This window comes from Rhipicephalus sanguineus, chromosome 1 (assembly GCF_013339695.2).
Source record: "Rhipicephalus sanguineus isolate Rsan-2018 chromosome 1, BIME_Rsan_1.4, whole genome shotgun sequence".
NCBI lineage: Eukaryota > Metazoa > Arthropoda > Arachnida > Ixodida > Ixodidae > Rhipicephalus > Rhipicephalus sanguineus.
In genome coordinates this window covers 198,116,149-198,143,012 of record NC_051176.1, presented here as the reverse complement: position 1 = coordinate 198,143,012, position 26,864 = coordinate 198,116,149, and the positions used below count along the sequence as shown (strand labels likewise).

The window sequence follows — 26,864 nt, the reverse complement described above, 5'->3', positions numbered from 1 at the left end:
GCATTTCCTTAAACTAGTTGAGAGTAAAGCACCTCTTCCCCCTTTTTATTTTATGCATTTGTTGGTCAATGTCTCAAATTAACATGTATGCTGGCAAGACAGCAAGTTTTTTGGTTATACATTGATTTCTCTATCTATTGTCTAATCATATACATGTCCAGTACACACAAAGTGGAAGCGCTGCAATGAGTGTGCCACGCACACCTGTCTTTTACCATTCGTGTATTGCTTCTTTCTGGTCTATATGAAACACTTGGTCTGATATGGCCTTTGGAGGTTTGTGTATGCATTACCAGGAGAGTACAAGACACAAAGCTAAGGAGACAAAGGAGGGGCATTACATTGAACTGAGGCAAGAAAGTTAGCACTTACCCAAAACCAAAACAGCAAAGGAAAACAATTTGAAGCAGCTTCACTAATTGATGAACATCGCAAAGACGGGTTAAACAGCGGAGCTGGTGGCATCATATTGCGATTTCATTTAGTAGCTTTGCCACCGTCTGCAGTGTTTAAGCAGTCTTCACGACGTAAAGTCGGAGAAGCTTGTTCAAATTTCCATACTGCATAACCGTAAATTTTTTTTAGAACATGACTGCAGGTATAGTTCAACGCAGTAACAGTTAATTACATGTGGCTCATTGTCATGTAATTATTTTTCCATCATAGGTTGCTGCAGAAGGCCTCTCTCAATGCTTTCAGTGTGACCATAGTGCACACTCACAGGACCACCCCAGCATAAAAATCAATGACTTCAATATACAAAACTTAAGCCATAACAATATAATATGCATGTGCTGATGATATACATTACCCCAACGCTTAATGGGTGCAATGCTGATGATATATCAAACGGAAGTTACCACTTCAGCAGGGGCGTGGCCAGGGGGGGGGGGGTGAAACCCGCCCCCGAAATTTTTCCATTTTGCATGTGTGCATACACGAGCACATACAAACGCACGCACGAACATACAAAAAGGATGGTTGAACCCCCCCGAAAAAAATTTCCGGCTACGCTTCTGCACGTGAGAACCAAGACCCCATCATCAGAGCAAGACTGAAGGTTGGCCTAGTTGGTGATACATAATGACCAAAAACAGCGCGCAGACGGACGGGACGAAGAGAAGGATACACGGAACAAGCGCTGACCCTCAACTGTGATTTATTGGCATATGAAGGTTATTTATACACAAACGATAAGCATAAAGAACATGCGCAGAGGAGCTGCCAAGCGACCAACCCTATTAGAGAGAAACAGCCCTATTAATTATCTGCGTAGCATCCATACTCATATCGATTAATTGCTCTATTCAATCAAGGCAATCCAGGCATTTATACACACCCCTCTAGTAGACCCCACCCACCTTAACCGCGTTCCCCTAACACTCCCAAAAATCAGATGATGAAAAAAAAAAAAAACTGGCTAATCCACTGCAAAAAAAAAAATAATAACAAAGACAGCGCGGATTCGAACCACTGCCCCCAAACTAGATACAACGTGGACATGGTGGCTGGTGCACCCTGCCACCGCGACCTTTCCAGAACGATTTATCCTGACAGCGGTAGTTATCTGCAACGCCTCCAACGCCAAAATGTCCGCAATATCGAGGTTTTGCTGATTTCGAATGGTAGGAAGGCTATAGTCCACCGCGAACTGTGACTGGCGCCTTCCCACGCGTATTGCCGCCGGTTATGAACGCTTGCACGATCAGGGTGCCTCACCTGTGCTTTATAATGTGAGACAATGGTGGAGAAAGCGGCCACCGATGGGGTACCAGCTTCAAGCTGGTTGGCAAATCAGTCACCGCATGTACTTTGCACATTGGGTGGTATTTATGACAAGCGCTGGTAGTATCACATGTTGTGCACCTAAGATGCTGCACATGCCGTTAACTGTAGCTTGTCGACGTCGAGAGCTAAAATCACGTTGGTGGATATAAGTAGTCTCGTAAAACGGCTCCTACTGCCATCGGCCATACCATGCGCATTCTACTTCCGGCCGCGCTAGCGAGCGGACGAAGAATGAACGGCTCCGATGGAGCGGCGATAGCGGCCCGTGCCGGCCGCGGCAACAGGATCACCGTCGACGACGATAAGGATTACGAGATTGTACTGCCTACTTTGCCCACCGGTCGTGTTGTTAACAACACCTTGTTCTTGCACGGAGACGTGCGTGAGAGGCCCTACAGGGTCGAAGACTTCCGAGACGCCCTTGTCACTGCTGGTGTGCTCTCCGACGTTCTGGCGCTGGGGGCGTACCAGATTAACCATGTCTGGGCGGTCACCCTGAACACCGGAGAAGCCACAAAGAAACTCGCCGCCATGAAGGAGTTGAAGGTGAAAGGGCGTCGGTGTGTCATTTTCGACCCCGAAGACCAGCAGGTCAAACTTCGTCTGCATTGGCTGCTCTACGGCGTGCTGGACGAAGACATTCGGACAGCTTTCGCGGCGTTCGGGAACGTAACCGAAGTGACCCGAGAGCGTTGGCGTGTCCAAGGCATGCGTGAAAAGGGCTCAACCACGAGGAGCGTGCTACTCAAGCTGAAGCCTGGTCTCAAGGTGGACGACCTGCCCCACCAGGTTCGTGTCGCCGGCGAGTTGGCCCTCGTGGTGGTTCCCGGGCGAGCAATGCAGTGCCTGCGCTGCCATGGAACGGGGCACGTACGCCGTGACTGCAGGGTGCCCCGGTGTTCAAAGTGCCGGCGCTACGGACACGCGGACGCGGACTGCGTCCGTACGTACGCGTCGGCTACCGGGCTGCCAAAGGCGGATGACAACGAGGCGCTGATGGACGTCGCCGAGGCGGAAGAGGCGGCGAGGGGCACGGAAGACGCGAGAAGGCAGACGGGACCACCAGACACGTCGGCGCCTACCGGCAGTGACGCCCCGAAAGGGGCTGTGCCCGTCGGCCTGGAAGCCGTAAATGACTCGTCAGGGTCACCGGCGAACGATCCGCTAACACAGGTCCTGCCTGCAGCGTCGTCAGGAGGAGGTACCGGGACAGGCGCCATCCCAGCGCTGCAAAGGGCGGCGGTCGACTCGGCGGCGTCAACCGAGACGACTGGGACAACGACGAACAGTGAACCAGCTGCCAAGGTCGGCGACGTTAAGACCTCCAAGGAGGCACTGTCGGAGAAGAGTGGCACACCCACGCCCACCAATGCTGCCGCGGCGTCCAAGCGCCCCCACCCACATTCCAGCAACGACGGCAGCCAACCGGCTGCCCCTGGCGTCGAGGAGCCCCCTGCCAAGGCAGCCCAAGTACGGCGGTCGTCCCTGCGGCCGCGCCCGAACGTGACTTTCGAGAAGCGCGGCGGTAACGCCGACCCCGTTGGACAAGCTCCAGCGGTTGCGCCGGATGGCACTGCCGGCGATGGCATCGTCTAGCCTCGTGCTAGACGTGAGAGGTGAGCACAGTGCTGCTGGTCTCCTTTCAGTTCGGTAAAATGGCACCCGCGTGTTCGTTAAAAGTGGCCACCCTTAACGTTAGAGGACTGGCAGCCAAAAGGAAACAAAGCCAGCTGTATCGACTTTTAACGGAACGCGACATAGACGTCCTAGCGGTGCAGGAAACTAAAGTCGATGGCGAAGAGGAGACCGGCAGCATGGTGCAGCGTTTCACGTCTCGCTTTTTTGCTGTAGTTAGCCATGCAGTGGGCACATCGGCAGGCTGCATCCTATTTGTTAAGAAGTTGCCGGGGCTGCAGGTGAACGCCCATTTTACATGTGAGGCTGGCCGATCTGCTGTGCTCGACTTTTCTCTGAACAACTCCGAGTGGCGTGTAGTGTGCGTGTACGCGCCCAACAAGGTCGACGAAAGGGCCGTGTATTTTCATAGCCTTGAACAACGGCTCAGTGCAGGAAAGCAGTTAATAGTGTTGGGCGATTTTAACTGTGTCCTTAGTGCGCACGACAAAACGAGCACTCGGAGTTTCAGAGACAAGAGCACCGACATTTTGACGCGTATTGTCGAAAGCTGGGACCTTGAGGACGTAGCTGAATGTATTCAAGGTACGAGTGCAGTAAAGTTCACGCGTTTCGAAGGCCCTAGCCATGCAAGACTTGACCGCGTCTACGTAACTGTAGACATCCTTCCGCAATGTACCAGCTACGATGTAGTCCCGGTGTCGTTTTCGGACCACTGCCTAGTACAGTGCTCTATCGGAATTACCAAGCGAACCACCTCTTTCTCGTGGGAAACATGGAAATTAAATAGTAAATTATTGCAGGACGAGGAGTTTAATTTAACTGTAAATGAATGCATCTCCAAATTAGACCCTAGTGAAAACCTTTCGTATTTGGCAGCAGTGGGAATTATGTAAGAATCTTTAAAATTGAAAGCAATTGAAAGGGCTACGTGTATTCGGCACGAAGAGAAAAGGAAAGAGAAGGAATTAAAACTGCTGCTTATAAGCTACTCGAGCAGGAATGCCGAGCCCCGGAAAATGGTAGAAGACATCAGAAAAGTAAAACAAAAGATTGAGCAACTGGACGAAGAACGTTATCGCGGTGCGTTGGTGAGGGCAAGGGCAGAGGACACAGCCGCGGGTGAAATGCCATCGAAGCGCGCGCTGTGTTTGGAAAAAGCACGTGCCGAAAGAAACCACATCCACGAGATAGAATGGGGCGGGTCGGTAACAACCGATACAGAGGAGATTAAAATGGCTTTCACTGAACATTATCGGGCATTGTTCGCCGCGCACGACGTAGACCTGGAAAAATTTAAGAACGAGTATCTGCCTGTTTTGCCCCGCGTTGACGATGAAAGAAAGGAGAGTTTGCAAAGGCCAATAACCTCAGCCGAAGTCGAAGTAGCAATAGACAAGTTAAATTCTGGAAAATCACCCGGTCCTGACGGATTCACCGCCGCTTTTTATAAACAGTTTAAACACGAAGTAAGCCCTATCCTCACAGTCATATTTAATGAAGCTTACAAACTTAATACACTACCACCGTCATACCGGTCTTCCCACACAGTACTTATACCCAAAACCGAAGATCCAGATAAGCTAAAATTTGTTTCAGGGTATAGACCAATAGCCCTCACTAACGTAGAATACAAAATCTATATGAAGGTTTTGGCTCGCAGACTACAGACTGTGATTAAGGACATCGTTGGGCCTCATCAAACGTGTGGTATCAAAGGACGATCGATTGTGACCAATATTCACATAGCGCGCAGCATACTTGAATGCTGTGATTATTCAGATGAGCGAGTCGCCATCTTACAGATTGATTTTCAAAAGGCGTTCGACTGCGTTGACCATAGAATTTTGTTTGCTCTGTTAAATTATGTTAACCTTGGTTCTGTTATTTGCGAGGGAGTGGCCCTGGCGTACCGAAACTGCACTACGAAGTTGATCGTGAATAAGAGTCTGGGGGCCCCCATTAGTGTGCAGCGTTCGGTTCGTCAGGGTTGCCCCCTCAGCCCTTTGTTATTTTGCATGTATATTGAAACTTTGTGCCTCAAAATTGTCAATGAACGTAGAATCAATGGTTTTGAGTTACAGGCAGCACAAGTTAAGCTGCTTGCATATGCGGACGATGTGGCTATTTTTTCAAGGGACAAACGTAGTATCGAACAGGCTGTCGAAACCGTGCGCGATTTCAGCCAATCTACAGGGAGCGGAGTTAATTGGTCGAAGTCCCTGGGGCTCTGGCACGGATCGTGGCCAACCAAACCTGACCACTTCGCTAACGTGCCTTGGGTGACGACCCCGGGCAGGTATTTGGGCGTCCCGCTCGATGGTTATCGCGACAGCGATCATTATTGGAAAGGCTCAGGCGAAAGACATACGGGAGAAAGCCGACAAGTGGAAAGGTGCCGCCTTATCGATCTTTGCCAGAGCCACAGTTTGTAACTTGTTTTTTATCAGCAAGTTGTGGTACGTAATGCAGGTGCTGCATTGCTCCCGGACTAATGTGCAGAAGTTTCACAGAATATTTGCCATATTTGTCTGGGCTTCTGAGTGGGAGCGATGCAGCCGTACCAACTTGTTTCGACGGGTCAAAGATGGGGGACTGGGACTTGGTCACCTCTTTTTGCGGCAGCTTGTTAACCGTTTTTTGTTTTTTAGAGACGTCACTGATCCCTTCCTGCGCACACTGTGTCAATTGCGACTTGGTAGATGTCTCCCAGAGTATGTAGTGACCACCGAGGATTTTGTGGGAGGGATTGGGGCTTTCTTTAAAGAAATTGTTTTTAGTATCAGGTTTCTCACTGTAAGATTTTCAAGGGAGTACCTTTGGAGTGTAAAACGAAAAGAACTTTATTTTGCCTTATGCGACATCGTCCTTCCAGTGCCGTTGTACAGGTCCTTGTACAGTGGAGGCCCAGGCAGCAATGTTTTAAAGAGAGTAAAAAAAATGAGGGTGCAGCCGGGAACAAAGACCTTTTTCTTTAAACTGCATACTGGAACGTTGCCTGTTAAATCTTTTTTGGAGAAAAGGGGTTGTTTTTTGCCATGGGGTACTCATTGTTTAATTTGCAAATTGCCGGAAACCATAGATCATGTTTTTTTGCACTGTTGGGAGGGGGTTTATTTTTGGGACGTTTTGCAGAGATCAGTCAAGAAAGAGTTCCCGCTGCACCCGTATGGCATTCGGTTTTTGTGCGTAAACAATGAAGATGGGGTTCCTTTCGATGCAATTATGCTCCTGGGCCTCCACTCCTTGTGGAGATCGCGAATGGCAGGCCACCATTTCGACAAAGATGCGCGGCCTGCACGAGCGTACTTCAGGGAGAGTATTGATTGGTTTATAGAATTATATAAAGCGGAACCGGAACCACCCGAATGGCTGTCAAGACTACAGCCACTGGTGACATTGCCCGAATTTTAACTTGACGATACCAGCACCATGCTGGTTGATTACACAGTCACCATATGTACCTTGTACATCGGGTGGCTTTTACACCAGTGTTGTGTGTATTATGTGCTGTGTACCAAAGCCAGGTAATAAAGAAAAAAAAAAAAAAAAATCGGCCATACCATGCTGAATGCGCCGGTTCTCGTCCGATCACCGAAGCTAAGCAGCATTGGGCTCGGTCAGTACTTGGGAGGGAGACCACCTGGGAACACCGAGTGCTGATGGCACCTTCTTTTTTTTTCCTTGCGTATTTATTTTCTTCTTCTTTTTTATTTAAATTGATTTCTTTTTCTTTCTTGCTTCGCACGTCGTTCACCATTTCTACATCATTCGTCCCTGATATTTCTTACGCCCACTATAACAGGCTATAGCGAGTCCAAACTTGGTGCGCGCGCGCACGGATTCAAACGTGGCGCGACTGGCGGCACGCAGCACGTTGGTGTGATTGGATAATTCATTTCGATGTTGTCTGTACTCGAGAAATATTTTTGCCTCTTGGTACAAGAACATTAATGGGCATCCAGTTACTCGTGCATGTATTTCGATCACGCGTGCACCGCTCAGTTATAACAGTTCGCACAACAAATGCATGGCTGGTACATACGTCAACTGAATAACGCGGATGGGGGGCGTGGCGGCAGCACGTCCGCACACACACCCATACGTGAAACTTGCGCTCGTGTACTCATGTGCGCCCCAACGGCAAACATTTTCTGGCGGAGAGCATCAGACGGTAGCCACGCACATACGACCGTTTACCGTGCTGCAACAATTGACAAATGCTGCACATGCCGTTAACTGTAGCTTGTCGACGTCGAGAGCTAAAATCACGTTGGTGGATATAAGTAGTCTCGTAAAACGGCTCCTACTGCCATCGGCCATACCATGCTGAATGCGCCGGTTCTCGTCCGATCACCGAAGCTAAGCAGCATTGGGCTCGGTCAGTACTTGGGAGGGAGACCACCTGGGAACACCGAGTGCTGATGGCACCTTCTTTTTTTTTCCTTGCGTATTTATTTTCTTCTTTTTTTTATTTAAATTGATTTCTTTTTCTTTCTTGCTTCGCACGTCGTTTACCATTTCTACATCATTCGTCCCTGATATTTCTTACGCCCACTATAACAGGCTATAGCGAGTCCAAACTTGGTGCGCGCGCGCACGGATTCAAACGTGGCGCGACTGGCGGCACGCAGCACGTTGGTGTGATTGGATAATTCATTTCGATGTTGTCTGTACTCGAGAAATATTTTTGCCTCTTGGTACAAGAACATTAATGGGCATCCAGTTACTCGTGCATGTATTTCGATCACGCGTGCACCGCTCAGTTATAACAGTTCGCACAACAAATGCATGGCTGGTACATACGTCAACTGAATAACGCGGATGGGGGGCGTGGCGGCAGCACGTCCGCACACACACCCATACGTGAAACTTGCGCTCGTGTACTCATGTGCGCCCCAACGGCAAACATTTTCTGGCGGAGAGCATCAGACGGTAGCCACGCACATACGACCGTTTACCGTGCTGCAACAATTGACAAATGCTGCACATGCCGTTAAGTGTAGCTTGTCGACGTCGAGCTAAAATCACGTTGGTGGATATAAGTAGTCTCGTAAAACGGCTCCTACTGCCATCGGCCATACCATGCTGAATGCGCCGGTTCTCGTCCGATCACCGAAGCTAAGCAGCATTGGGCTCGGTCAGTACTTGGGAGGGAGACCACCTGGGAACACCGAGTGCTGATGGCACCTTCTTTTTTTTTCCTTGCGTATTTATTTTCTTCTTCTTTTTTATTTAAATTGATTTCTTTTTCTTTCTTGCTTCGCACGTCGTTCACCATTTCTACATCATTCGTCCCTGATATTTCTTACGCCCACTATAACAGGCTATAGCGAGTCCAAACTTGGTGCGCGCGCGCACGGATTCAAACGTGGCGCGACTGGCGGCACGCAGCACGTTGGTGTGATTGGATAATTCATTTCGATGTTGTCTGTACTCGAGAAATATTTTTGCCTCTTGGTACAAGAACATTAATGGGCATCCAGTTACTCGTGCATGTATTTCGATCACGCGTGCACCGCTCAGTTATAACAGTTCGCACAACAAATGCATGGCTGGTACATACGTCAACTGAATAACGCGGATGGGGGGCGTGGCGGCAGCACGTCCGCACACACACCCATACGTGAAACTTGCGCTCGTGTACTCATGTGCGCCCCAACGGCAAACATTTTCTGGCGGAGAGCATCAGACGGTAGCCACGCACATACGACCGTTTACCGTGCTGCAACAATTGACAAATGCTGCACATGCCGTTAAGTGTAGCTTGTCGACGTCGAGCTAAAATCACGTTGGTGGATATAAGTAGTCTCGTAAAACGGCTCCTACTGCCATCGGCCATACCATGCTGAATGCGCCGGTTCTCGTCCGATCACCGAAGCTAAGCAGCATTGGGCTCGGTCAGTACTTGGGAGGGAGACCACCTGGGAACACCGAGTGCTGATGGCACCTTCTTTTTTTTTCCTTGCGTATTTATTTTCTTCTTCTTTTTTATTTAAATTGATTTCTTTTTCTTTCTTGCTTCGCACGTCGTTCACCATTTCTACATCATTCGTCCCTGATATTTCTTACGCCCACTATAACAGGCTATAGCGAGTCCAAACTTGGTGCGCGCGCGCACGGATTCAAACGTGGCGCGACTGGCGGCACGCAGCACGTTGGTGTGATTGGATAATTCATTTCGATGTTGTCTGTACTCGAGAAATATTTTTGCCTCTTGGTACAAGAACATTAATGGGCATCCAGTTACTCGTGCATGTATTTCGATCACGCGTGCACCGCTCAGTTATAACAGTTCGCACAACAAATGCATGGCTGGTACATACGTCAACTGAATAACGCGGATGGGGGGCGTGGCGGCAGCACGTCCGCACACACACCCATACGTGAAACTTGCGCTCGTGTACTCATGTGCGCCCCAACGGCAAACATTTTCTGGCGGAGAGCATCAGACGGTAGCCACGCACATACGACCGTTTACCGTGCTGCAACAATTGACAAATGCTGCACATGCCGTTAAGTGTAGCTTGTCGACGTCGAGCTAAAATCACGTTGGTGGATATAAGTAGTCTCGTAAAACGGCTCCTACTGCCATCGGCCATACCATGCTGAATGCGCCGGTTCTCGTCCGATCACCGAAGCTAAGCAGCATTGGGCTCGGTCAGTACTTGGGAGGGAGACCACCTGGGAACACCGAGTGCTGATGGCACCTTCTTTTTTTTTCCTTGCGTATTTATTTTCTTCTTCTTTTTTATTTAAATTGATTTCTTTTTCTTTCTTGCTTCGCACGTCGTTCACCATTTCTACATCATTCGTCCCTGATATTTCTTACGCCCACTATAACAGGCTATAGCGAGTCCAAACTTGGTGCGCGCGCGCACGGATTCAAACGTGGCGCGACTGGCGGCACGCAGCACGTTGGTGTGATTGGATAATTCATTTCGATGTTGTCTGTACTCGAGAAATATTTTTGCCTCTTGGTACAAGAACATTAATGGGCATCCAGTTACTCGTGCATGTATTTCGATCACGCGTGCACCGCTCAGTTATAACAGTTCGCACAACAAATGCATGGCTGGTACATACGTCAACTGAATAACGCGGATGGGGGGCGTGGCGGCAGCACGTCCGCACACACACCCATACGTGAAACTTGCGCTCGTGTACTCATGTGCGCCCCAACGGCAAACATTTTCTGGCGGAGAGCATCAGACGGTAGCCACGCACATACGACCGTTTACCGTGCTGCAACAATTGACAAATGCTGCACATGCCGTTAAGTGTAGCTTGTCGACGTCGAGAGCTAAAATCACGTTGGTGGATATAAGTAGTCTCGTAAAACGGCTCCTACTGCCATCGGCCATACCATGCTGAATGCGCCGGTTCTCGTCCGATCACCGAAGCTAAGCAGCATTGGGCTCGGTCAGTACTTGGGAGGGAGACCACCTGGGAACACCGAGTGCTGATGGCACCTTCTTTTTTTTTCCTTGCGTATTTATTTTCTTCTTCTTTTTTATTTAAATTGATTTCTTTTTCTTTCTTGCTTCGCACGTCGTTCACCATTTCTACATCATTCGTCCCTGATATTTCTTACGCCCACTATAACAGGCTATAGCGAGTCCAAACTTGGTGCGCGCGCGCACGGATTCAAACGTGGCGCGACTGGCGGCACGCAGCACGTTGGTGTGATTGGATAATTCATTTCGATGTTGTCTGTACTCGAGAAATATTTTTGCCTCTTGGTACAAGAACATTAATGGGCATCCAGTTACTCGTGCATGTATTTCGATCACGCGTGCACCGCTCAGTTATAACAGTTCGCACAACAAATGCATGGCTGGTACATACGTCAACTGAATAACGCGGATGGGGGGCGTGGCGGCAGCACGTCCGCACACACACCCATACGTGAAACTTGCGCTCGTGTACTCATGTGCGCCCCAACGGCAAACATTTTCTGGCGGAGAGCATCAGACGGTAGCCACGCACATACGACCGTTTACCGTGCTGCAACAATTGACAAATGCTGCACATGCCGTTAAGTGTAGCTTGTCGACGTCGAGCTAAAATCACGTTGGTGGATATAAGTAGTCTCGTAAAACGGCTCCTACTGCCATCGGCCATACCATGCTGAATGCGCCGGTTCTCGTCCGATCACCGAAGCTAAGCAGCATTGGGCTCGGTCAGTACTTGGGAGGGAGACCACCTGGGAACACCGAGTGCTGATGGCACCTTCTTTTTTTTTCCTTGCGTATTTATTTTCTTCTTCTTTTTTATTTAAATTGATTTCTTTTTCTTTCTTGCTTCGCACGTCGTTCACCATTTCTACATCATTCGTCCCTGATATTTCTTACGCCCACTATAACAGGCTATAGCGAGTCCAAACTTGGTGCGCGCGCGCACGGATTCAAACGTGGCGCGACTGGCGGCACGCAGCACGTTGGTGTGATTGGATAATTCATTTCGATGTTGTCTGTACTCGAGAAATATTTTTGCCTCTTGGTACAAGAACATTAATGGGCATCCAGTTACTCGTGCATGTATTTCGATCACGCGTGCACCGCTCAGTTATAACAGTTCGCACAACAAATGCATGGCTGGTACATACGTCAACTGAATAACGCGGATGGGGGGCGTGGCGGCAGCACGTCCGCACACACACCCATACGTGAAACTTGCGCTCGTGTACTCATGTGCGCCCCAACGGCAAACATTTTCTGGCGGAGAGCATCAGACGGTAGCCACGCACATACGACCGTTTACCGTGCTGCAACAATTGACAAATGCTGCACATGCCGTTAAGTGTAGCTTGTCGACGTCGAGAGCTAAAATCACGTTGGTGGATATAAGTAGTCTCGTAAAACGGCTCCTACTGCCATCGGCCATACCATGCTGAATGCGCCGGTTCTCGTCCGATCACCGAAGCTAAGCAGCATTGGGCTCGGTCAGTACTTGGGAGGGAGACCACCTGGGAACACCGAGTGCTGATGGCACCTTCTTTTTTTTTCCTTGCGTATTTATTTTCTTCTTCTTTTTTATTTAAATTGATTTCTTTTTCTTTCTTGCTTCGCACGTCGTTCACCATTTCTACATCATTCGTCCCTGATATTTCTTACGCCCACTATAACAGGCTATAGCGAGTCCAAACTTGGTGCGCGCGCGCACGGATTCAAACGTGGCGCGACTGGCGGCACGCAGCACGTTGGTGTGATTGGATAATTCATTTCGATGTTGTCTGTACTCGAGAAATATTTTTGCCTCTTGGTACAAGAACATTAATGGGCATCCAGTTACTCGTGCATGTATTTCGATCACGCGTGCACCGCTCAGTTATAACAGTTCGCACAACAAATGCATGGCTGGTACATACGTCAACTGAATAACGCGGATGGGGGGCGTGGCGGCAGCACGTCCGCACACACACCCATACGTGAAACTTGCGCTCGTGTACTCATGTGCGCCCCAACGGCAAACATTTTCTGGCGGAGAGCATCAGACGGTAGCCACGCACATACGACCGTTTACCGTGCTGCAACAATTGACAAATGCTGCACATGCCGTTAAGTGTAGCTTGTCGACGTCGAGCTAAAATCACGTTGGTGGATATAAGTAGTCTCGTAAAACGGCTCCTACTGCCATCGGCCATACCATGCTCATTCTACTTCCGGACGCGCCAGCGAACGGTCGCAGGATGATCGGCTCCGATGGAGCGGTGATAGCGGCCCGTGCCGGCCGCGGTAACAGGATGGCTGCCGAAGAAGATAACGCATACGAGATTGTGTTGCCTACTCTGCCCACTGGCCGTGTTGTTCACAACACGTTGTTTTTGCACGGAGACGTGCGTGAGCGGCCCTACAAGGTCGAGGACTTCAGAGACGCCCTCATCACGGCTGGTGTGCTCCCTGACGTCGTGGCGTTAGGGGCATACCAAATTAACCATGTGTGGGCGGTGACCCTGAACACCGGCGAAGCCACGAAGAAACTGGCAGCGCTAAAGGAATTGAAGGTCAAAGGTCGTCGGTGCATTGTGATCGACCCTGAGGACCAACAGGTTAAACTTCGACTGCACTGGATGCTTCATGGCGTCCAAGACGAAGACATCCGGACGGCATTTGCAGTCTTCGGCAACGTCACCGAGGTGACGCGTGAGAGGTGGCGCGTCCAAGGAATGAGGGAAAAAGGCTCCACAACAGAGGAGCGTGCTGCTCAAGCTGAAGCCGGGACTCAAGGTGGACGACCTGCCCCACCAGGTTCCGAGTCGCCGGCGAGTTGGCCCTCGTGGTGGTGCCTGGGCGGGCAATGCAGTGCCTGCGCTGCCACGGCACGGGTCACGTCGCCGAGACTGCAGGGTGCCCCGGTGTTCGAAGTGCCGGCGCTATGGACACGCGGACGCGGACTGCGTCCGTACCTACGCGTCGGCGACCGGACTGCCAAGGGCGGACGACAACGAGCTGATGGACGTCGCCGAGGCTGAGGAGGCAGGGGGGAATCGACGAGGCGAAAAAGCAGGCGGGGCCACTGGACACGTCGGCGCCTTCCCGGTGACGCCCCGAAAGGCGGATGCTGCCCGGCGGACCACCAGGCAGCAGGTGACTCGTCTGGGTCGAAGGCCAAGCAGCCGGAAACGCAAGCTCTCTCAGAGGCTACAAGTGGCGACGCTCGCAAGGGCGTCACACCAACGCTTCAAAGAGCGGCGGGCGACTCGACTGGGTCATCCGAGGCGACAGTAAAGACCACGACGAGCCCACCACCACCCAAGGGCGGCGAGCTTAAAAGTGCCAACGAGTTGCCGCCGGAGAAGAGCGGCGTCCCCACAACGACCAGTGCCACCGCGGCGTCGAAGCGGCCCCACCCCAGGCGAGCAACGACGGTGCTGAAGCAACAGCGCCTGGCGTCGAGGAACCCCCCGCAAAGACTGCCAAGGGTACGGCGGTCGTCCTCTTCGGCCGCGCCCGAACGTTACGGCCGATAAGCGTGCCGGCAACGCCGAGCCCGTAGGGCAAGTCCCGACAGTTGCCGCCGGACGGCACCGCCGGCGATGGCGCCGTCTAGCCCCGTGCTAGACGTGAGAGGTAGCACAGTGCTGCTGGTCTCTTTTCTTTTTGTTAAAATGGCGTCTGTCTCCCCGTTAAAAGTCGCCACCCTATAAACGTTAGAGGACTGGCAGGGAAGAGAAAGCAAAGCCAGCTTTACCGACTTCTAACGGAACGCGACATTGACGTCCTGGCAGTTCAGGAGACGAAAGTTGACGGTGAAGAAGAGACCGGCAGCATGGTGCAACGTTTCGCGTCTAGATTTTATGTTGTCGTTAGTCACGCAGTGGGCACATCGGCTGGCTGCATACTTTTTGTGAAGAAGTTGGCTGGGCTTCAGGTGAATGCTCATTTTTCGTGTGCGGCTGGCCGGTGTGCTTCTCTTGACTTTTCACTGAACAACGTCGATTGGCGTATTGTGTGTATATACGCGCCCAACAAGGTCGAGGAAAGGGCCCTCTTCTTTCTCGGATTAGAAGAACGAATGGCTGACGGCAGAAATTTAATAGTGCTCGGTGACTTTAACTGCGTACTCAGTGCGCAAGACAAAACGAGCACTCGTACTTTCAGAGACAAAAGCACCGATATCCTGACACGCATTGTGGCAAAGTGGAACCTAGAGGATGTTGCGGAAAGTCTCCAAAGTACGAGTGCAATAAAGTACACTCGCTTTGAAGGCCCTAGTCACGCTAGACTTGATCGTCTTTATGTTTCCCTCGACATCCTTCCGGAATGTAGCAGATACGAAGTCGTCCCCGTTTCTTTTTCAGATCATTGCTTAGTCCAGTGCTCTATTGGAAGGTCAAGGGAAAATAGGTCATTCTCCTGGGAATTATGGAAATTTAATAGTAAACTTCTGCAGGACGAAGAATTTAATTTATCCGTAATGGACGAAATCGGCAAATTAGACCCCAGTAAAAACCTTTATATTTGGCAGCAATGGGAATTATGCAAGGAATCCTTAAAATTAAAAGCAATCGAAAGGGCTACATGTATTCGGCATGCTGAGCGAAAGAAGGAGGCGGAGTTAAAGGCGCTCCTTGATAAATTACTAAAGCACGAGTGCCGAGCCCCCGGTAAATGGATTGAAGACATAAGAAAAGTGAAACAGACGATAGAGCAACTAGACGAACAGCGTTATCGGGGCGCGCTTGTGAGGGCAAGGGCCGAGGACACAGCTGCCGGTGAAATGCCACGAAACGTTGCCGTTGCGCATGGAACAAGCACGAGCCGAGAAAAATCACATTATCGAAATAGAATGGCGTGGCACCGCCATCGACGATACAGACTGCATCAAAAGAGCTGTTTTTGCAGCATTTATTCAGGCGCTATTCGGCTTGCACGATGTAGACACTGAAAAATCAAGACGAATTTCTACAGTTTTGCCCCGCCGGACGAGGAAAGAAAAGACAGTTAGCAAAAGGCCAATAACTGTTGCTGAAGTTGGAAGTAGCATAGAGAAGCTTAACCCTGAACCGCCGCGGCCAAGAGGATTTACCGCTGCCTTTAAAACACTTCTAAGAACGAAATATGCCCTACTCGCAGTTATCTTTAATGAAGCTTACAAAATTAACACATTGCCGCCGTCATACAGGTCATCCTACACCGGTACTTATACCAAAGACAGACAACGCAGATAAGTTAAGATCCGTTTCTGGGTACAGGCCAATAGCTCTTTCTAACGTTGAGTATAAGATATATATGAAGGTCTTAGCTCGAAGACTTCAGACTGCGATTAAAGACATCGTCGGACCTCATCAAACTTGTGGGATCAAAGGACGGTCTATTGTTGTCAACATCCACAAAGCGCGCAGCATACTCGAATGGTGTGACTATTTAGATGAACGAGCTGCCATCCTTCAGATTGACCTCGAAAAGGCCTTTGACTGTGTCGATCATAGCATTTTGTTTTCTGTTTTAAATCATGTTAACCTTGGTTCCGTTATCTGTGAGGGAGTGGCTCTGGCGTATCGAAACTGCACGACGAGGTTGATTGTAAATAAGAGTCTGGGGGCCCCCATTAACGTGCAGCGTTCGGTACGTCAGGGTTGCCCCCTAAGCCCTCTGTTATTTTGCATGTACATTGAAACTCTGTGTAGGAAAATTATTATTAACAATAACATCCTTGGTTTTAAGTTACAAGCAGCAGAAGTGAAGCTGCTAGCCTATGCAGACGACATAGCGATTTTCACGCGAGATCAGCGTAGTATAGCAGAGGGTGTCGAAATTGTTCGGAATTTCAGCCAAGCCACGGGTAGTGGCGTCAACTGGTCTAAGTGCCTTGGGCTCTGGCATGGATCGTGGCCAGCGAAACCAGACCACTTCGCAAACGTGCCTTGGGTAACTACCCCGGGCAAGTACTTGGGCGTCCCGCTCGATTGTTACCGCGAGAGCGATCAATTTTGGAAATCGCAAGCTAAGGATATGCGGGAAAAAACGGAGAAGTGGAAAGGTGCCGCCTTATCGATCTTTGCCAGAGCCACCACTTGCAATCTTTTTTTATTAGCAAGCTCTGGTACGTAATGCAGGTACTGCATTGTTCACGTACAAATGTCCAGAAGTTCCATAGAATATTTGCTGTATTTGTCTGGGCTTCTGAGTGGGAACGCTGCAGTCGTACCAACTTGTTTTACCGGGTAAAGGATGGAGGGCTGGGACTGGGTCACCTGTTCCTACGGCAGATTGTAAGCCGGTTTTTGTTTTTCAGAGATATTACCGACCCGTTCCTCCGCACCTTATGTCAATTACGGCTAAGCAGACTGCTCCCCGAGTATGTCGTGTCAACGGAAGACTGTGCTGGAGGAATAGGTGCTTACTTTAAAGAAATAGTGACCAGCGTAAAATTTCTTACGGTACGTTTTTCAGCAGAGTATCTTTCAAATGTGAAGAGAAAAGAGCTTTATTTTGCTTTGTGTGAGATGGTATTTCCAGTGCCTTTGTACAGATCCTTGTACAGTGGAGGCCCAGGTAGAAATGTTTTAAAAAGAGTTAAAAAAATGCAGGTGCAGCCTGGAACAAAAACCTTTTTCTTTAAACTACATTCAGCTACGTTGCCAGTTAAAGCTTTTTTGGAAAAGAAGGGATGCTTTTTACCATGGGGCACTCATTGCTTAATTTGTAATGCTTCCAGAAACAATTGATCATGTTTTTTTTGCATTGTTGGGAAGGGGTTTACTTTTGGGATGTTCTGACAGCGATCTGTGAAAAAAGAATTTCCTCTAGATCCGTATGGAATTCCGGTTTTTGAGCGTACAAAATGAAGATGGCGTTCCTTTCGACGCAATTATGGTCCTGGGCCTCCACTCCTTGTGGAGATCGCGAATGGCAGGCTACCACTTTGATAAGGATGCGCGGCCTGCTCGAGCGTATTTCAGGGAAAGCATTCATTGTTCCTAGAAACACATAAGCGGAACCGGAGCCACCCGAGTGGCTTTCAAGACTAGAGCCGCTGGTGACCTTAGCAGAGTTTGAACTTGACGATACCCAGCACATGCTGGTTGACTACAGAGTCCCATCATTGTACTTTGTAACATCGGGTGATTTTTATACCAGTGGTGTTTCATTATGTGTTGTGTAGCCAAAGCAGTGAATAAAGAAAAAAAAAAAAAAAAAAAAAAAATCGGCCATACCATGCTGAATGCGCCGGTTCTCGTCCGATCACCGAAGCTAAGCAGCATTGGGCTCGGTCAGTACTTGGGAGGGAGACCACCTGGGAACACCGAGTGCTGATGGCACCTTCTTTTTTTTTCCTTGCGTATTTATTTTCTTCTTTTTTTTTATTTAAATTGATTTCTTTTTCTTTCTTGCTTCGCACGTCGTTTACCATTTCTACATCATTCGTCCCTGATATTTCTTACGCCCACTATAACAGGCTATAGCGAGTCCAAACTTGGTGCGCGCGCGCACGGATTCAAACGTGGCGCGACTGGCGGCACGCAGCACGTTGGTGTGATTGGATAATTCATTTCGATGTTGTCTGTACTCGAGAAATATTTTTGCCTCTTGGTACAAGAACATTAATGGGCATCCAGTTACTCGTGCATGTATTTCGATCACGCGTGCACCGCTCAGTTATAACAGTTCGCACAACAAATGCATGGCTGGTACATACGTCAACTGAATAACGCGGATGGGGGGCGTGGCGGCAGCACGTCCGCACACACACCCATACGTGAAACTTGCGCTCGTGTACTCATGTGCGCCCCAACGGCAAACATTTTCTGGCGGAGAGCATCAGACGGTAGCCACGCACATACGACCGTTTACCGTGCTGCAACAATTGACAAATGCTGCACATGCCGTTAACTGTAGCTTGTCGACGTCGAGAGCTAAAATCACGTTGGTGGATATAAGTAGTCTCGTAAAACGGCTCCTACTGCCATCGGCCATACCATGCTCATTCTACTTCCGGGCGCGCCAGCGAACGGACGCAGAATGAACGGCTCCGATGGAGCGGCGATAGCGGCCCAAGCCAGCCGCGGAAACAGGATCACCGTCGACGATGATAAGGAATACGAAATTGTGCTGCCCACTCTGCCTACCGGTCGTGTTGTTCACAACACGTTGTTTTTGCACGGTGACGTGCGTGAGAGGCCCTACAGGGTCGAAGACTTCCGAGACGCCCTGGTCACCGCTGGTGTGCTCCCCGACGTGGTGGCGTTGGGGGCGTACCAGATTAACCATGTCTGGGCGGTGACCCTCAACACCGGAGAAGCTACAAAGAAACTGGCCGCGTTGAAGGAGCTCAAGGTGAAAGGGCGCCGGTGCGTCATTTTCGACCCTGAAGACCAACGGGTGAAACTTCGCCTGCACTGGCTGCTCTACGGTGTGCAGGACGAAGACGTACGGACAGCTTTCGCGGCGTTCGGAAACGTCACCGAGGTGACGCGTGAGCGTTGGCGCGTCCAGGGCATGCGGGAAAAGGGCTCAACCACCAGGAGCGTGCTCCTCAAGTTGAAGCCTGGACTGAAGGTGGACGACCTGCCCCACCAGGTTAGAGTCGCCGGCGAATTGGCCCTCGTGGTGGTGCCCGGGAGGGCAATGCAATGCCTGCGTTGCCACGGCACGGGTCATGTTCGCCGAGACTGCAAGGTGCCCCGCTGTTCGAAGTGCAGGCGCTATGGACATGCAGACGCGGACTGCGTCCGCACCTACGCGTCGGCGACCGGACTGCCAAGGGCTGACGAGCACAACGAGCTCATGGACGTCGCCGAGGCCGAGGAGGCAGCGAGGGGGACTGACGAGGCGAGAAAGCAGGCGGGTCAACCGGACACATCGGCGCCTTCCAGCGGTGAAGCCTCGAAAGGGGCTGGCCCGGCTGAACAAGAAGCGTCAGGTGACTCGTCTGGCTCAAAAGGCACCCCGCCGATAACACAGGTCCTGCCAGCGTCCTTAGGAGCTGACACCCGCCAGGTTCCTGAACCGACGCGCCAACGAGCGGCGGGTAATGCGGCTGGGTCGAGCGACACGACGGGCAAAGCGACGGAGAGCTCGCCAGGAACCAAGGGCGGCGAGCAGAAAAGCCCGAGCGAGCCGCAGGCGGAGAAGCCTGGCGGCCAGACGTCTATCAACGCCGCCGTGGCGTCGAAGCGCCCGCACCCGCAGACCAGCGACGACGGGACTCAAGCGACGACGCCGGGTGTCGAGGAACCCCCAGCAAAGACTGCCCAAGTACGGCGGTCATCCCTTCGTCCGCGCCCCAACGTTCCGTCCGACAGGCGAGGAGGCAACGCCGAGCCAGTCGGGCAAGTTCAAGTGCCGGCGCCGGACGGCACCGCCGGCGATGGCGTCGTCTAGCCCCGCGCTAGACGTGAGAGGTAAGCACAGTGCTGCTGGTCTCTCTTCTTTTCGTTAAAATGGCTCCTGCATGCCCGTTAAAAGTTGCAACCCTAAACGTTAGAGGACTGGCGGGAAAAAGAAAGCAGGGCCAGCTTTATCGACTTTTAACGGAACGCGACATAGATGTGCTGGCGGTGCAGGAAACGAAAGTTGATGGTGAAGAAGAGACCGGCAGCATGGTGCGACGTTTCACGTCTAGGTTTTTTGTTGTGGTCAGCCACGCACTGGGCACATCGGCCGGCTGCGTACTTTTTGTGAAGAAGTTGCCGGAGCTCCAAGTGAATGGTCATTTTTCGTGTGCGACGGGCCGGTGTGTGGTTCTTGACTTTTCTTTGAATAATGTCGAGTGGCGTATTGTGTGTGTGTACGCGCCCAACAAGGTGGAAGAAAGGGCCCTGTTTTTTCACGGCCTAGAACAACGACTCTGTGCAGAAAAGCAGACGATACTGTTGGGCGACTTTAACTGCGTTCTCAGTGCACACGACAAGACGAGCACTCGCGGCTTTAGAGAAAAGAGCACAGATGTCTTGACGCGCATTCTCGAGAACTGGGATCTTGAGGATGTTGCAGAATGTCTTCAGTATGCGAGTGCGATTAAGTACACGCGTTTTGAAGGGCCTAGTTATGCGAGACTTGACCGCATTTATGTATCCGTTGACATCCTGCCGGCATGTACTAGTTATGCTGTAGTCGCGGTGTCCTTTTCTGACCACTGCTTAGTGGAATGCTCTATCGGAAATAAGAAGCGAACCAATTCTTTCTCGTGGGAAACATGGAAATTAAATAGGAAGCTGCTGGAGGATGAAGAATTTAATTCAAGTGTAATTGAGGAAATTGGCAAATTAGAACCAAGCAAAAGTCTGCACATTTGGCAACACTGGGAGCTGTGTAAAGAAACTATAAAATTAAAAGCAATTGACAGGGCAACGCGCATTCGGCATGATCAGAGAAAGAAAGAGACGGAAATGAAAGAGCTTCTTGATAGGCTACTAAAGCATGAATGCCGAGCCCCCGGAAAATGGTCAGAAGACATCAGAAAAGTAAAACAAAAGATTGAGCAACTGGACGAAGAACGTTATCGCGGTGCGTTGGTGAGGGCAAGGGCAGAGGACACAGCCGCGGGTGAAACGCCATCGAAGCGAGCGCTGTGCTTGGAAAAAGCACGCGCGGAAAGAAACCACATACATGAGATAGAATGGGGCGGGTCGGTAACAGGCGATACAGAGGACATTAAAATGGCTTTCACTGAGCATTATCGGGCATTATTCGCCGCGCACGACGTAGACCTGGAAAAATTTAAAAACGAGTATTTGCCTGTTTTGCCTCGCGTGGACGATGAAAGAAAGGAGAATTTGCAAAGGCCAATAACCTCAACCGAAATTGAACTAGCAATAGACAAGTTAAATCCTGGAAAATCACCCGGACCTGACGGATTCACCGCCGCTTTTTATAAACAGTTTAAACACGAAATAAGCCCTATACTCACAGTCATCTTTAATGAAGCGTACAAATTAAACACATTGCCACCGTCATACCGGTCTTCCCACACAGTACTTATCCCTAAAACCGAGGACCCAGATAAGCTAAAATTTGTTTCAGGGTATAGACCAATAGCCCTTACTAACGTAGAATACAAAATATATATGAAGGTTCTGGCTCGAAGACTACAGACTGTGATTAAGGACATCGTCGGGCCTCACCAAACGTGCGGTATCAAAGGGCGATCGATTGTGACCAATATTCACATAGCGCGCAGCATACTCGAATGTTGTGATTATTCAGATGAGCGAGTTGCCATCTTACAGATTGATTTTCAAAAGGCGTTCGATTGTGTTGACCATAGAATTTTGTTTGCTCTGTTAAATTATGTTAACCTCGGTTCTGTTATTTGCGAGGGAGTGGCCCTGGCGTACCGAAACTGCACTACAAAGTTGATCGTGAATAAGAGTCTGGGGGCCCCCATTAGTGTGCAACGTTCGGTTCGTCAGGGTTGCCCCCTCAGCCCTTTGTTATTTTGCATGTATATTGAAACTCTCTGCATGAAAATTGTCAACGAACATAGCATCAACGGTTTTCAGTTACAAGCAGCAGAAGTTAAGCTGCTTGCGTACGCGGATGATGTGGCTATTTTTACAAGGGACAAACGTAGTATAACACAGACAGTAGAAACCGTGCGTACATTCAGCCAAGCTACAGGCAGCGGAGTTAACTGGTCGAAGTCTCTAGGGCTCTGGCACGGATCGTGGCTAACCAAACCTGACCACTTCGCTAACGTGCCTTGGGTGACGACCCCGGGCAGGTATTTGGGCGTCCCGCTCGATGGTTATCGCGACAGCGATCATTATTGGAAGGGTCAGGCGAAAGATATACGGGAGAGGGCAGATAAGTGGAAAGGAGCCGCCATATCGATCTTTGCCAGAGCCACTGTTTGTAACTTGTTTTTTATCAGCAAGTTGTGGTACGTGATGCAGGTGCTGCATTGCTCCCGGACTAATGTGCAGAAGTTTCACAGAATATTTGCCATATTTGTCTGGGCTTCTGAGTGGGAGCGATGCAGCCGTACCAACTTGTTTCGACGGGTTAAGGACGGGGGACTGGGACTCGGTCACTTGTTTTTACGGCAGCTGGTCAACCGGTTTTTGTTTTTTAGAGATGTCACCGATCCTTTCCTGCGAACACTGTGTCAATTGCGACTTGGTAGATGTCTCCCAGAGTATGTAGTGACTACCGAGGATTTTGTGGGAGGGATTGGGGCTTTCTTTAAAGAAATTGTGTTTAGTATCAGGTTTCTCACTGTGAGATTTTCAAGGGAGTACCTTTGGAGTGTAAAACGAAAAGAACTTTATTTTGCCTTATGCGACATCGTCTTTCCAGTGCCGTTGTACAGGTCCTTGTACAGTGGAGGCCCAGGTAGCAACGTTTTAAAGAGAGTAAAAAAAATGCGTGTGCAGCCGGGAACAAAGACCTTTTTCTTTAAACTGCATACCGGAACGTTGCCTGTTAAATCTTTTTTGGAGAAAAGGGGTTGTTTTTTGCCATGGGGTACTCATTGTTTAATTTGTAAATTGCCGGAAACCATAGATCATGTTTTTTTGCACTGTTGGGAGGGGGTTTATTTTTGGGACGTTTTGCAGAGATCTGTCAAGAAAGAGTTCCCGCTGCACCCGTATGGCATTCGGTTTTTGTGCGTAAACAATGAAGATGGGGTTCCTTTCGATGCAATTATGCTCCTGGGCCTCCACTCCTTGTGGAGATCGCGAATGGCAGGCTACCATTTCGATAAAGATGCGCGGCCTGCACGAGCGTACTTCAGGGAGAGTATTGATTGGTTTATAGAATTATATAAAGCGGAACCGGAACCACCCGAATGGCTGTCAAGACTACAGCCGCTGGTGACATTGCCCGAATTTTAACTTGACGATACCAGCACCATGCTGGTTGATTACACAGTCACCATATGTACTTTGTACATCGGGTGGTTTTTACACCAGTGTTGTGTGTATTATGTGCTGTGTACCAAAGCCAGGTAATAAAGAAAAAAAAAAAAAAAATCGGCCATACCATGCTGAATGCGCCGGTTCTCGTCCGATCACCGAAGCTAAGCAGCATTGGGCTCGGTCAGTACTTGGGAGGGAGACCACCTGGGAACACCGAGTGCTGATGGCACCTTCTTTTTTTTCCTTGCGTATTATTTTCTTCTTTTTTTTATTTAAATTGATTTCTTTTTCTTTCTTGCTTCGCACGTCGTTTACCATTTCTACATCATTCGTCCCTGATATTTCTTACGCCCACTATAACAGGCTATAGCGAGTCCAAACTTGGTGCGCGCGCGCACGGATTCAAACGTGGCGCGACTGGCGGCACGCAGCACGTTGGTGTGATTGGATAATTCATTTCGATGTTGTCTGTACTCGAGAAATATTTTTGCCTCTTGGTACAAGAACATTAATGGGCATCCAGTTACTCGTGCATGTATTTCGATCACGCGTGCACCGCTCAGTTATAACAGTTCGCACAACAAATGCATGGCTGGTACATACGTCAACTGAATAACGCGGATGGGGGGCGTGGCGGCAGCACGTCCGCACACACACCCATACGTGAAACTTGCGCTCGTGTACTCATGTGCGCCCCAACGGCAAACATTTCTGGCGGAGAACTTGGGAGGGAGACCACCTGGGAACACCGAGTGCTGATGGCACCTTCTTTTTTTCTGCTTTTTTAGTTATTCTCTACATGTATACTGCTGTTTTTTTATTTTTATTAGTCGCACTCATTAGTCACACTTCAATAATTACACATTGATGTTATTGACAAGAGCACATTGGTAGTTACAAGTAGAGTCGTAAAGCGGTGTCTCCCGCCATCGGCCATACCATGCTCATTCTACTTCCGGACGCGCCAGCGAACGGTCGAAGGATGAACGGCTCCGATGGAGCGGCGATAGCGGCCCGTGCCGGCCGCGGTAACAGGATGGCTGCCGAAGAGATAAGCGTACGAGATTGTGCTGCCTACTCTGCCCACTGGCCGTGTCGTTCACAACACGTTGTTTTTGCACGGAGACGTGCGTGAGAGGCCCTACAAGGTCGAGGACTTCAGAGACGCCCTGTCACGGCTGGTGTGCTCCCGACGTCGTGGCGTTAGGGGCGTACCAAATCAACCACGTGTGGGCGGTGACGTTGAACACCGGCGAAGCCACGAAGAAACTGGCAGCGCTAAAGGAATTGAAGGTCAAAGGTCGCCGGTGCATTGTAATAGACCCTGAGGACCAACAGGTTAAACTGCGACTGCACTGGATGCTTCACGGCGTCCAAGACGAAGACATCCGGACGGCATTCGCAGTCTTCGGCAACGTCACCGAGGTGACTCGTGAGCGGTGGCGCGTCCAAGGAATGAAAGAAAAAGGGTCAACAACCAGAACCGTCCTGCTCAAGCTGAAGCCGGGACTCAAGGTGGACGACCTTCCCCATCAGGTCCGAGTCGCCGGAGAGTTGGCCCTCGTGGTTGTGCCTGGGCGGGCAATGCAGTGCCTGCGCTGCCATGGCACGGGTCACGTTCGCCGAGACTGCAGGGTGCCCCGGTGTTCCAAGTGCCGGCGTTATGGGCATGCGGACGCGGACTGCGTCCGTACCTACGCGTCGGCGACTGGACTTCCAAGGGCGGACGACAACGAAGAACTAATGGACGTTGCCGAGGCCGAGGAGGCAGCCCGGGGAATCGACGAGGCAAAAAAGCTGGTGGGGCCACCGGACACGTCGGCGCGTCCCGGTGCTGACGCCCCGAAAGCGGATGCTGTGGCGGACCACCAGGCAGCAGGCGACTCGTCTGGGTCGAAGGGCAAGCAGCCGGAAGCGCAAGCTCTCTCAGAGGCTACAAGTGGCGACGCTCGCAAGGGCGTCACGCCAACGCTTCAAAGAGCAGCGGGCGACTCGACTGGGTCATCCGAGGCGACGGTAAAGACCACGACGAGCCCACCACCACCCAAGGGCGGCGAGCTCAAAAGTGCCAACGAGTTGCCACCGGAGAAGAGCGGCGTCCCTACACCGACCAGTGCCACAGCGGCCTCGAAGCGGCCCCACCCCCAGGCGAGCAACGACGGTGCTGAAGCAACAGCGCCTGGAGTCGACGAACCCCCCGCAAAGACTGCTCAGGGACGGCGGCCGTCTCTTCGGCCGCGCCCGAACGTTTCGACCGATAAGCGCGCCGGCAACGTGGAGCCCGTGGGGCAAGTCCCGACAGTTCCGCCGGACGGAACCGCCGGTAATGGCGCCGTCTAGCCCCGTGCTGGACGCGACAGGTAGGCACAATGCTGCTGGTCTCTTTTCCTTTTGTTAAAAATGGCGTCTGTCTCCCCGTTAACTGTCGCCACTATAAACGTTAGAGGATTGGCAGGGAAGAGAAAGCAGAGCCAGCTTTACCGACTTCTAACGGAACGCGACATTGACGTCCTGGCAGTTCAGGAGACGAAAGTTGACGGTGAAGAAGAGACCGGCAGCATGGTGCAACGTTTCGCGTCTAGATTTTATGTTGTCGTCAGTCACGCAGTGGGCACATCGGCTGGCTGCATCCTTTTTGTGAAGAAGTTGCCTGGGCTTCAGGTGAATGCTCATTTTTCGTGTGAGGCTGGCCGGTGTGCTTCTGTTGACTTTTCACTGAACAACGTCGATTGGCGTATTGTGTGTATATACGCGCCCAACAAGGTCGAGGAAAGGGCCCTCTTCTTTCTCGGATTAGAAGAACGAATGGCTGACGGCAGGAATTTAATAGTGCTTGGTGACTTTAACTGTGTACTTAGCGCGCGAGACAAAACGAGCACTCGTACTTTCAGAGACAAAAGCACCGATAACCTGACACGCATTGTGGGAAAGTGGAATCTAGAGGATGTTGCAGAAAGTCTCCAAAGTACGAGTGCAATAAAGTACACACGCTTTGAAGGCCCTAGTCACGCTAGACTCGATCGTATTTACGTTTCTCTCGACATCCTTCCGGAATGTAGCAGATACGAAGTCGTCCCCGTTTCTTTTTCAGATCATTGCTTGGTCCAGTGCTCTATTGGAAGGTCAAGGGAAC

At 50.6% G+C, this 26,864-nt stretch overlaps 7 non-coding genes and 3 pseudogenes across 7 annotated transcripts; all 10 read left to right on the top strand.

The window, feature by feature from the left end:
• Positions 1–6,972: 6,972 nt before the first annotated feature.
• On the top strand, positions 6,973–7,091 carry LOC119379651 (5S ribosomal RNA; annotated as a pseudogene).
• A 643-nt stretch (positions 7,092–7,734) lies between these two features.
• LOC119379647 (5S ribosomal RNA) lies at positions 7,735–7,853 on the top strand. The gene has a single exon (XR_005181268.1). It is a non-coding gene; the product is annotated as a 5S ribosomal RNA (ribosomal RNA).
• A 640-nt stretch (positions 7,854–8,493) lies between these two features.
• Positions 8,494–8,612, top strand: LOC119379646 (5S ribosomal RNA). The gene has a single exon (XR_005181267.1). It is a non-coding gene; the product is annotated as a 5S ribosomal RNA (ribosomal RNA).
• Positions 8,613–9,253: 641 nt separating this feature from the next.
• LOC119379665 (5S ribosomal RNA) lies at positions 9,254–9,372 on the top strand. The gene has a single exon (XR_005181277.1). It is a non-coding gene; the product is annotated as a 5S ribosomal RNA (ribosomal RNA).
• Positions 9,373–10,013: 641 nt separating this feature from the next.
• Positions 10,014–10,132, top strand: LOC119379664 (5S ribosomal RNA). Its single transcript, XR_005181276.1, has one exon. It is a non-coding gene; the product is annotated as a 5S ribosomal RNA (ribosomal RNA).
• A 643-nt stretch (positions 10,133–10,775) lies between these two features.
• Positions 10,776–10,894, top strand: LOC119379663 (5S ribosomal RNA). The gene has a single exon (XR_005181275.1). It is a non-coding gene; the product is annotated as a 5S ribosomal RNA (ribosomal RNA).
• A 641-nt stretch (positions 10,895–11,535) lies between these two features.
• On the top strand, positions 11,536–11,654 carry LOC119379657 (5S ribosomal RNA). Its single transcript, XR_005181269.1, has one exon. It is a non-coding gene; the product is annotated as a 5S ribosomal RNA (ribosomal RNA).
• A 643-nt stretch (positions 11,655–12,297) lies between these two features.
• LOC119379645 (5S ribosomal RNA) lies at positions 12,298–12,416 on the top strand. The gene has a single exon (XR_005181266.1). It is a non-coding gene; the product is annotated as a 5S ribosomal RNA (ribosomal RNA).
• A 5,655-nt stretch (positions 12,417–18,071) lies between these two features.
• LOC119379650 (5S ribosomal RNA) lies at positions 18,072–18,190 on the top strand (annotated as a pseudogene).
• A 5,651-nt stretch (positions 18,191–23,841) lies between these two features.
• LOC119379649 (5S ribosomal RNA) lies at positions 23,842–23,960 on the top strand (annotated as a pseudogene).
• The last annotated feature ends 2,904 nt before the right edge of the window (positions 23,961–26,864 follow it).